The sequence below is a fragment of the Equus quagga genome, chromosome 7, assembly GCF_021613505.1.
Source record: "Equus quagga isolate Etosha38 chromosome 7, UCLA_HA_Equagga_1.0, whole genome shotgun sequence".
Lineage (NCBI taxonomy): Eukaryota > Metazoa > Chordata > Mammalia > Perissodactyla > Equidae > Equus > Equus quagga.
The window spans coordinates 32,376,513-32,388,647 of record NC_060273.1 but is presented as its reverse complement, the minus strand read 5'-3'; the positions used below and the strand labels follow the sequence as shown (position 1 = coordinate 32,388,647).

Genomic DNA, 12,135 nt, shown 5'->3' with positions numbered 1-12,135 from the left:
TAAAGGTTCATGTGAATTTGAAAAATAAAGAAAGCTTAATGCAGGCAACACGAACAAATTAATTGTTTTCAACCTATACATCAATTGCATTGATGGGGAGCCGGTTCTCACGTATCCTCAGGTGCCCCAGAAAGCCGAGAGGCAGCCTTCAACTTCCCCAAACTCCTTGCCTCCGAAGCCAGCCCCACAGGGCCTCTCCGGAGCTCTTCCTTCTGACACTCTCTGCTTAGAAATGGTAGAGACTGTGGGGCTGCTTATCAGATTTCTGAGGAGATGCTGGAGTGCAGGCACTTTCAAGATGGGGCAAAGGACGGAAGCTGAATGCCAATCAGATTAACAGCCTGCCTGTCATCTGTGGAAGTTGCTGATGAGGAGAAATGACCTGAGAAGCTAATATTTGCAAATAGTTATGTGAAGTGAAGGAGAGCAGCAGTGAATGCGAAAAGGTCACTGAGCAAGGTGCTAATTTGGCATTAATCACTGCTCAGCCACGGTGGCAGAAGAGGAAACTCATGCTCAGCACTTGTCACTACCCAGGGAGGACAGTCCCCCCAGCTGGTCAGCCTCGACTGCACGCTGACCCCGGGAGACCATGCTTGAGACAGATAAGCACCAAGGCTGAGCTTATGGCCCCTCGGGGACAAGTGGAATGGAACACTGCATGTGCCACTCCATCATGGGTTCCAGCCACATCGGTAGGAAGATGAAGCAGTCCTCAACTGTGATTCATACGGAACAGTAACTTTTAATTATATAACACTTTCAGCACAGACCAGTACACTCTTTCAATGTATGCTCACTTGATGGGGTCGACAGGACAAGTCGAGCGACTAGCTGGATTTGGGGCTGGAAAATGTCAGACTGTTCTCAAACCCGGGCCTTCTGACCTGACTCTTTTGTTCTTTCTAGTGATGCATGAATGACACATGATACTTGTTGGAGAAGTAGGTGCAAGAGATGCAGATGATATCTAAAAGTTCCTAAAAAGAGTATTTGTAACATACACACAAGGACGCTGGTAAGGTGAGCCCGACTTATGGAAACTACGACAGCAAGATCAAAGCAAGGTCTTCTGATTGCAAAGCCTGTGCATTTTCTATTGAAACTGCTGCAACAACTTTTCAGGAAAATATGTGAGTGCCCAGAAGCCAGATCTCCCAATAGCAAGGATAGTGCTCACCATAGTACACAACGTTCGCACACTATCTTCTTTTAAAAAAAAAATCATTTTTGAATTTCAATCAAATTTGTATGTGCACATGGATTAAAAAGTATAAGAACAGTATAGGGAGGCTTAAAATGAAACGCAACAATCCCCCACCCAAACGTGAACATTTGGCTTGTCATTTGGCAACTTCACCTCAGTTGGGTAGGAAGCTCACTGTTACTCTGCAGGGACCCTGGATCCCAGAGTGCCAGGTCTGTTCTCTGGGGCCATTCATTCTCAGGGGACGGGAATCCTTGCCTATTTGTCTGTCTGTCTGTCTATTCATTTTAGCTGCTGAGTATTCTGTGCACAGCAGTAGCACAGGAAGCCAGCAGACTGTTGCAGATACAAACTATTAACTAATCCCTTTGTTTTTAAGCTCTATGTCATAACTAGCCCTCGGTGACCAAGTCTACTCCAGGTGTCCCCAAGCAGAGCCTTCTCCTGCCATGGTCATTATTCCTCCATCTGAGAGCTCCTTTCCAGATACTTGCTTCTGTCTCATTCGCTAACGGCTTCCTCTTGCTTCTTTTTGTCACGTGGACCCAAGGCTCTTATTCCTTTACTGCTTTTCAGTGGGTGTTTACTTCTTTTTTAATCGAGAGAAGGTAATGGAGGTGCATTTTTAACCCGCCATGCTGACTTTTCTACCAAATTTTTTTTCCACATTCAATTTTTAGAAGAAAGATGCAAAGAAGAATATCTAGGCATTTTTAAAAGAACAAAACAACCTCTTTATTTCCGCTATTCCATAGTATCTGAGATATAATAAGCACTCAGCAAATACTTAATTTTTCACAAATATTCTACAATAAGGAGCCACTGCTACTCCACCAGGAATATTTCCCTCTCCTCCAACGTTCTACATGAACAAAAAATTTTTAAAATGCCATATGCCAATGCATTAAGAATTATTTCCGAGAAGAATGAAAACATCATGGGAAGGGGGAAGAGAGCTGCACTTTACCAGCCCCCACCCGGCCCCGAAACATTGTGAATGTTTACGGTTACAAATGTCACCTCACTTAACCTAGCAAGCAGCCAGTAAGAGAGCCACTATTATCCCCTTTTGTAGACGGGAAAATTGAATTCCAAAGTCACATGACGTCAGATGGTAGAGAAAGAATTAAAATAAAGGAATGTCTTCATCCAAAGTTCGTCATCTTTCTTTCCCATAATGCTGTCTCATCCTAATAAAAACTTTGGTTGTGCTCAGTTAACCAAAAATTAAATTAACTGGAACACTCCTTCCTCCAAGCATTTTCTTAATTGAGATTTTACTGTAGCTTTTTCAACTGAACGTTTCCCAAGCTGGTTTTAGGTGGTTGGAGGTGAAGACATTGAATCAAAAGAGGATTTCTGCCGAGGTCAGCAGCAAATGGGCACGAGGCAGCCTCAGAACAGAAAGGCAAACGCTGCAGACGAGGCCTCTTTGCAGTTACAGGAAGAAAGAGTCAGAGCAGAGGGAAATGGAACTAATCCGAGTCACTGTCCCCACACGAATCCCTGAGTCACTGAAGAGGCTGAGTAGGGAGAAGTTGTCCAGGTCGCATTTAACTAAAAAGTGTATTTAAAGAATAGCAAATCCCTCAAATAGGAAAAAAAAAAAGTTCAAAGTTCACCTGAACTGCTAAGCTGTGGAATCCTGCAGATAAAATGGGACACATGTAAAACAGCCTGCCCGTTTCACTGCAGTCAAGCTCAGTGCTTCAGGTGCGAGAGCAAGCATCATGAGAAATGGCACGTCACGCGGACTCAGCCTTAGGAACACAAGGAATGGTGGGTGGGAATGGACTAAGACCCTGGGGGCGGTGAGGAAGTAAGATCAGCTTGTGGGGATCCGCACACAGAGCATTCCAGGCAGAGGGAAGAGCTGGAGGAGCCACACGGAGGCCGGCAAGGCCGGAAGAGAGAGACATGGGGAAGAGAGACATGGGGAAAAGACGTTGGGAGGGATTGGCTTAGGCAGGGCCCCATAGGCCAGGGTGAGAACTCTGGGCTTTCTTCTCCATGAGAATACGAAGCCACTGGGAGGTTTGGGGCAGAGGAGGAATATGATATGACCTTGTCTTAAAAGAGTCAAACTCTGGAGACTGGTTGGGGGGGGAGTGACTGCAATGGATAAAGGAGGACACGGGGAGATCAGCCAGGTGACTGAAAGACACAGTGATGCTCGCACTGGGGTGGTGGAGGTGGAGTCAGGACATTTGTCAAAGGCAGAGATGCACAATCTGCTGATGGGGTGGACAGGGGGACAACTGCAGTACTGGGTCCGCAAGAGGAAGTTGCCATTTCTGAGACAGAAGGACCAGAGGAGTCAAAGGTTGTGGGGTACAATTCAGGAATTTGGTTTTGGATGTGTTAAATGTTGGGGGGATGCCTCCTAATCTCAAGGCTCAGCAGTGGCTGCTGGGCATTCCTCCACGCTTGGCCTTTGGCCCCTCTGCTCCCAATGTTCACTCTCCTGTCTTGTCTACAACACCATCTCTTAAGAAAGCTGCTCATTCCTCAAAAAAATTAAAAATTAAAAGTGGAACTACCATATGATCCAGCAATCCCATTGCTGGGTATATATCCAAAGGAAATGAAATCACTACCTAGAAGAGACATCTGTACCTCATGTTCATTGCAGCATTATTCTCAATAGCCAGACACAGAAACAACCTAAGTGTCCATTGACAGATGAATGGATAAAGATGATATATACATGTATATATATGTACATATATAAAGAATATATATATATGTATAGATGTGTGGGTATATATATATGTATATATATATGTATATATACACACACACACAATGGAATATTATGCAGCCATAAAAAGAAGAAAATTCTTCCATTTGAGACAACATGGATGGATCTTGAGGGCATTATGCTAAGCAAGATGATTCAGACAGAGAAACACAAATTCTACATGATCTCATATATACGGAATCTGAAAAAGTGGAATTCATAGAAACAGAGAACAGATCAGTGGTTGCCAGAGGTGGGGAAACGGGTGAAGGTGGTCAAAAGGGACAAAGTTCCAGTTATGAGCTAAAAAAGATGCGAGGAATGCAATGAAAAAAAATGTCTCTAGGCATTGCCACATGTCCATTGTGCAGCAAAGTCACCCCCAGTTGAGAACCACTGGTTCCAGCTCACACTCCTAGACAGTGATATGGGCAGGAGCAAACACCAATTCTCTCTTCATAGTTAAAAAAAAAAAAAGGAAAGAAAGCCGCCTATCCCTGTGGACTGATAGCTAGACGGCCTTCCTCACTGGGGCCTCAGTTTCTGCCCTGGGCCGTCTCCAGAGGACCCTCCTTGGTTCCAAGCACGGCAGCCGTGGGCAAGTCTAGACGGCCTCGTGCAATCATGCAGGCTGCCTGGGGGACATCGTGTCCCACACGGTCCTGCGCACGGCACACCAGATGCAAAGACATTCAGCACTCAGTCCCTGCACGCCCTCTTCCTGATCCTCTCCAGACCGAGCTCCATACCTACTCTGGTGGAGTCCGGAACTGCTCCTGAGGCCTGAAGCCAGGCATGTAACTTGCTTTGGCTGCTAACACCCTCCAAAATGCAGCTGATCTCATCCCACTTGTCCCCCACTCTTGTCCGCATAACTGCATCTTCTCAAGTTTCTCTTATTTACTTGAATTTCTCTGTGAGGAGGATAACACCATCCTGAGAACACACAATGTTGACGCTGCCGACATGCTTAGTGTTGACTGCCAGCCCTTTCTTCTCAATCTGTTCCAACCTGGACATGTGGACATGGTGAGTTGGGGTGCTGGCCAGGCCCCCAGAAGCAGGCTGAGTCAAGCTCTCCCTTGCTCCAGCCTCTGACCAATCCCTGGTCCTTTCCAGTCCAAGCTTCTCCCCCTTCCCCCAATTATCCCAGACGAGGTTCCCCTGTGCCCAATAGCTGTGAGGCGTAGTTATGAAGAGAACAGCTTAGAATTCAATGCACCTGGAAATACCACAGCTTCTAACTGTTTGGGAGAAAGCTACTTCTTTGAGCCTTACTTTCCTCTTTTGTAAAATGACACCCATTTCACAGGGCCATTCAAAACAAGAGTATCCACATGTCTGTCCGTATGTATGTAGGTATATATCCTGTCCCAGGGTCTCATCCTTCTCTTCTGCAGTGATGTACTCCTCAATGATGCCCTGAAGGGGCTCAGGGCCATCATAACTTGCTCTTTTCCCAAGTTGGTGAAGATGAGCATGCTGCACCTTGCAGCAGGCCTGCAGTTCTGTTCACTGCTCCGAGGGAAAAGCACCCACCCTTGGGGCTCCCAGCACACACACAGGTCTCCCCGTACTCTCTTGTTACAAAGATCTCAATGTCGCATTAAAAAATACAGCCTTCTTTCTTTCAAAAATGAGTCTACGCCCCAAAGAAGGGGAATTTTCCAGAATATCTGAGAAAGCAAATCCCACATTTTGGTTCTCTCTGTTAGAGCCACTGTCTTGAGTGCCCTGATTCTGAGCTGAGTGCTCCTGGCAAACACACCTCAGGAAGTCTTTGTGGCATCCAGCTCAAACAGGGATGAGCTCGTGGGCTCATTACCTACACAATGCCAGTTTTCCCCTGTGCCATACCAGGAAGTAATGAGGTCAAACTCTGCCCTCAGCCAAAAGACGTTAAGTCACATTGGCCCTGAGACACAAAACTCGTGCATAGCTTTCATGCAAATGTGCAAATTGAGCAAACTATACGCTCTCCTTACATACAATAGATACATTCACCCAGAGGTGACTTTGTTACAGGAAAAATGGTACTGTGACAACTAACACACATTCTAAGATTAAAAAGAATCTCCAGCTCTTCAATTCCTAGTGTGTCTATATCTTCAGCATTTGTATTTTTGTAAAAGCAGGATCCCGTCTAGAAGCTAGCAGCTAATGAAGTCCACAGGATCATTCGAAGCTTCAAAATCTGCCTGCTCCCAGAACAGTTGGTCTGAAATTAGTAGGAACAAAAGAGAAAATAAGGTTGAAAACAAACCAAGAAGTAAAATACCTTAAGAAAGTTCTCACTGTTGAGCAATAAGTTCTATGGCTTTTTAAAAAAACCTTTTTTTAGCATCCAATAATAGTATTGGTTTTGTTGGTTTAGTTGTTTTAACTGGTTTAATGGTTTTGTTGACTAGATGAGACCATAGTTACAAAAATGCTTTAAAATTTAGGGCAACTGGCTATCTGAACAGAACAGGAAGTGATCCCTTCGAGCCATCGCTGCAGGCCCCCCGGCTCCTTGGTACCCGGCTCTTCTCTCACTGCTGTATCAGGACTTGTCGGTAGGTCTGTCCACCTTCGGGAACAAGGAGGGACAGATGTGTTATTGCCCTGTGTATGAAGCAGACCTGCCTAGCCTGCACAGCCCTTCTGAAAGGACGTGTTGCAGGAGGAATTGAGTCCTGTTCAAACATAACACGGCTGCTTATTACCAGATCATCAGCACAACAACAACTGCCTCTTATGTCAAGTGCACTACGCCAGGTGCTGCGCTGGTGCTGGGGACACAAAGCTCCACTGCACGAGGTCGGCGTGGTCAGGGAGGTTCGGGTTTTGCAGAGGAAGACAGTCACGTTAGCAGAACAAGTACACGCAGGTTGCTGTGGGGCCGGAAGAGGCGCAGGGAGGGACACAGCAGGACGCGGTGGGTGTGTGTGGCGGTGAGATTAATTCTTCCGGGGGGATTAGGAAAGGCTCGAGCCAGGTCCTCCAGACGGACAGGTATTCACCAGGAAGATGAGGGGAGGAAAGGCATTTCAGGAACAGAAAAAAAAGACGGTGGAAATCAGTCGGGCCTGTTTTGAGAACTGCAAGTAGTTCCTGACGGGTGAGGGGAACTGAGGTCTGGGGGTGGCCACAGATGAGGCTGTGGAGGTAGGCGGGGCCATGCTACAGAGTTTGGACTTTATCCAGAGAGGAATGGAGAGTCATTGAGGATTTAGGAGGAAGGCTGTGATCCGGTAAGAGAGGCAGAAGGGAGGGAGGAGTGAGAGGAGCAGAGGAGTCCCAGGGAGCTGAGTTTGTGCACAGAACTCTCCAGGTTTCTGGCTTGAGTGCTCTGAGTGGATGGTAGTGCTTTGGGTGTTAGGATGGAGGAGGAAGTAGGTTCTAGAGAAGAAGCCCGGGTTTCATATGAGGTGCTTGTAGGTATCTAAGTGGGCAGAAGCAGGGGGTGTAGGCTGGTCAGCAGCATGAGGGGTGACTGAAATTCTAGGAGACAGTGAGACTTCTCTGCGAGAGCATGAAGAATGAGAACAGAAGACAGGCCTTGGACAAAACCCCAGGCAGCATCGACCTTTAAAGGGCAGACACAGGAAGCCCACCAAGGACCGTGAGAATAGGCGCTCAGAGAGGGAAGAGAAAGATGTTATGATGCTAAGGAAAGAGAGGCTATTGTTTTTTCCACGTGGACAGAAATTTCCATATATAAAATCAAGGTGTCTTCTGCTCAGTTTCTGAAGGTGAATCTTTGAGTTGACCTTGTAGGACAGTTGCTAAGGAATGCAGAGCTATATATAAATACAAGTCCTGACCTCCACCAGGAAGGGTTTCTTGTTCCACAAAATACACTTAGAACACTGGAGAACTTGACTCATTTGGATTCAGTTCTACAACTCAGTTTCTGCAAACAGGGTGGCTCTGGCCCTTCTCAACCTGCTTTCTGACAATAAAAAGTGCAAGTTAATTGGTCAGTCTTCTATGATTCTTGACCTTCTTCCATGCACAGCAAGGTACAGTGAGGCTCTTCCGAGCCACGGGGATATTTTACTTAAAGAAAATCAGGTGGCTTTCCCGCTTATCAATTGCTTTTGCAACCACTTGGAGTCTGTCATCTTTCTCTGCATTATTAAAAAGCTCTGGCAAATGGATTAAGTGCTTTCCTGCCAGCAAAAGCATCCCAACAGGTGTGTCTGATCTCTCGCCACCACGGGGAGCCGGTGTCTTGATAGCTTCACTCCTGTAAAGGAGTGCACGCAGCAGGCTGACCAGGTCATTCCCCGGGACTCCAAGGGAGCAGTTTCTTGAGGCAGAACTTGGGTAATTTTAAGTTGCACTTTATTGTGAAAACTATTTCAGCCCTCAAATTCACTTTTTAATTTCTACTTGCCTAGCTCCTGAACAGACGAAGCGGGCGTATAAATTTCTGGGTTAATAATCCGTCATGTGTGCATGTGTGCGGTGTCTATGGAAACTTTCCCATTCTTTTAAACACTGTGTTGTCTGTCGTTCAACAGCCAGAACCCCATCGCAAATCTCGAAGGCAGTGAGAGGGAGAGGAGGAGGTGAAGGCTGAGGGCGTGCTCACGTGGACAAGCCCAAGTGCAAAAGCTCTGGCTGTTCCCTCGAGATGAGTGTGCACCAGCTGATTCAATTCTCGTTTACTGTCCAACAGTGGGAGCGAAAGAAAAATGGGAGGAAGTACAGCAGTATAGCCCATTTACAATTTTATCTTTACATGTACTTCCATTCTTATCTCAATACACTTCTGGACTTTTCTATTGGCAAGAGACGATAAATAAAATAATATGACAGTTTGACAAACAATCCAGCAGTTTCTTTTCTTCTCATTTATAACATATTTGAAAACTTGCACATTTGGAAATGAATGGACTGTAACAAAGAATGTATTTCATGGGCTTTTTACCGGGCAGAGAAAAATGAAGGTGATAAAAGGCAACTCTCCAGCGGGCTTATTTATTTATTTTGGGATGAGCACAAATTGGTAAACCATGAAACAGGAGTGTGGACTGAGGAACCGCACGACTGGACACTGGAGTGGAGCCATCCCAATATCTGATTCGAGGGACAACAGCTGATAACCTGCTTTTTATGTAAACACAGAAACGCATAATCTACCACTTCATAGTGGAAGAACCGTAACCAATAGAAAAACTGGGACTATATGTAGTTTGGGTGGGTTAGAGGGGAAAAAGGGTATTTTTCAGAGGATTAGGTCAATTATCCGAATGGCGTTCAGAAATTATTGAGAATGTAGCTAGGCACAATCACAGATCACTTTCAGCTTCAATAAGAAACGCCCTTGGAGAATTCTGCAGATCTGGGCGAGGAGCCCACACCCACCAGGGCAAGTGATGCCCTTCTGGGGCTATTAGCAAGGACAACGGGAAACGGGACCCTGTGGTGGGCCTTCGAGGCCTTGGTTCCCCTCCTCCCCCGAGCTGGAGGAACTCCAAGGTAAAAAGTTCTTTTCAAAGTTTATCTGAGAGATGCAAAACATTTAGAGGTTGGTAGATCTGTAGGGAGAACACACTGCATTTCGTAAACTGGAAGGGAGGAGCGAAACCACGTTTGATTTATTTTTAATGGCCATGAAACCATCATTTCGTGGACACAGCTATATGACCTGGCATCTCTGCCTGTGCTGGCTGAGGGGCCCATGACAAGCTCACCCCATTCCCCGCTGTGCTTTTCCTGTGGCTCTAAACTCCATCTGACTGGAGAGAGTTAGTTTTGTTTACATCTGTCTCTCCCCACAAGAAGGCAAGACCAGGAGCACAGGCATTTTCCTCTGTTCTGTTCGAGCCATACTCCCAGGGCCCTAGAACGGTGCCTGATGCTTGTGGGTGCTCAGTAAGTATCTGCTGAGTGAACACAGAGTGAAGGTCTTGGGAAAAGTCTCTCCCTCCTGGGTCTACAGGAGAACGCTGTAGGGCCAAATGGGATGGAACTGAGCAGTGACATCTTCAAATCATGAGAGCAGTCTTATTTAGAACTGTCTTGCTCCTCAGCCCTCAGCCACCCCATGGACAGCTTCCTTGATGCACTAGTCAAGACCAGGCCCCAGGTGATCATGACCAGGCATCTGGGTCCTCTCCTTCATAGGGTCTCCCTCCCAGTTCCATATTCCTGTGTTTCAGCTGCACCCGACCACAAGGCACTCTCTGGAGCATGCCAACTGCCCTCCTCTGACCTGAGTGCCCCTCCTGTAACAACTTCCTCCATTCCTACCTGCCCCCAACTGCACTGCTGCCTCCTGAATTCCACTTATCCATCGAGGCCGGGGAACATGTCACCTCCTCCATGAAGGCTTCCCAGGCCTCAGTGAAAGTCATCCTCCCTCTCTGTACTTGCAGTACACCTTTTTTCTTTAATTGTGGCTAAACACACATAACATGACATTTACCATTTTAACCATTTTCAAGTGTACAGTCCCGTGGCATTAATTTGCATTGTTGGGCAACAATCACTACTAGCCACCCACAGACTTTTTCATCTTCTCAGACTGAAACTCTTGTCCCCAGTTAAACAACTCCTCATTCCTCTCTCCCCAGCGCCTGGCGACCACCATTCTACTCTCTGTCTATGAATTTGACTACTCTAGGTCCCTCACATAAATAGAATCATATAGTATTTGTCCTCTTGTAACTAGTTGATCTCATTTAGTGTAATGTCTTCAAGGTTCATGCATGTTGTAACATATATCAGAATTTCATTCCTTTTTAAGGCAGAATAACATTCCACTGTACGGATATACTACATTTTGTTTATCCATTCATCCACTGATGGACCCTTAAGTTGCTTCCACCTTTTGGCTATTGTGAATAACGCTGCTAGAAACATGGGTAGACGAATATCTGTTCAAGTCTCTCCTTTCACTCCTTTTGGGTATATATCCAGAGGTGGAATTGCTAAATCATATGGTAATTCTATGTTTAATTTTTTTAGAAACCACTATACCTTTTTCCACAGTGGCTGCACCATTATTCATTCCCACCAGCAATGCAAAAAGAGTTCCAATTTCTGTACATGCTTACCAACACGTGTTATTTTCTGTTTTATTTGGGTTTTTAAAAAGTAAAAGCCATCCTGGGACCAACTCAGCAGCCGAGTGGTAAAGTTCACACGCTTCACTTTGGCGGTCCGGGGGTCACCAGTTCAGATCCTAGGCGTGGACATGGCACTGCTCATCAGGCCATGCTGAGGCAGCATCCCACATAGCACAACCAGAAGGAACTATAGCTAGAATATATAACTATGTACTGGGGGGCTTTGGGGAGGAGGAGGAGGAGGGGGAGCAGGGGGAGCGGGAGGAGGAGGGGGAGGAGAAGAAAGACGATTGGCAACAGATGTTAGCTCAGGTGCCAACTGTTAAAGAAAAATAAATAAATTAATTAATTAAAATAAAAGCCATCCTGATGAATGTGAAGTGATATCTCATTTGACTCGCATTTCCCTAATGATTAGCAAAGTAGAGTATCTTTCCACGTGCAAATTGGCCACTCATATATCATCTTTGGAGAAGGTCTATTCAATCTTTTGCTCAGTTTTTAAACTAGGTTGTTTGGTTTTCCTTTTTTTTGTTGCGGGGGTGGGGTTGTTGAATTTTAGGAGTTCTTTATGTATTCTGGATGTGAATCTCTTTCCAGGTATGTGATTTGCAAATATCTTCTCTCATTCTGTGGGTTGGCTTTTCACTCTGTTGATAATGTCCTTCAATACACAAACGTTTTTAATTTTGATGAAGTCCAATTTGTCTATTTTTTCTTTTGTTGCCTGTGCTTTTGGAGTCATATCCGAGAAATCATTGCCAAATCCAGTGTCATGACGCTTCCCCCTGTGTTTCTTTCTAAGAGTTTCACAGCTCTAGGTCTTAGGTTGAGGTCTCTGACCCATTCGGAACATGGGGATGGTGTATATGGCGTAAGGGGTGCACTACACCTTTTATACTTTGTTAATACTGATGCGGGCTCGGCGAGCCAAGGAGTCGAAAGAAAGATTTCTTGGACTCAAGGTCTGGTAGTAGTGCTCCTTTATTCAGAGAATAGCATGGGGACAGGACCCATGGGCAGTAAAGAGGTGCAGGCATGGGGACAGGACCCATGGGCAGTGAAGGGCTGCAGCATGGAGACAGGACCCATGGGCAGTGAAGGGCTGCAGCATGGGGACAGGACCC

At 45.9% G+C, this 12,135-nt stretch overlaps 1 protein-coding gene across 1 annotated transcript in view; it reads right to left on the bottom strand.

The window, feature by feature from the left end:
- The window catches only part of SDK1 (sidekick cell adhesion molecule 1), a 625,710-nt gene that overhangs the window by 255,608 nt on the left and 357,967 nt on the right, over nucleotides 1-12,135 (bottom strand). The window lies entirely within an intron of this gene.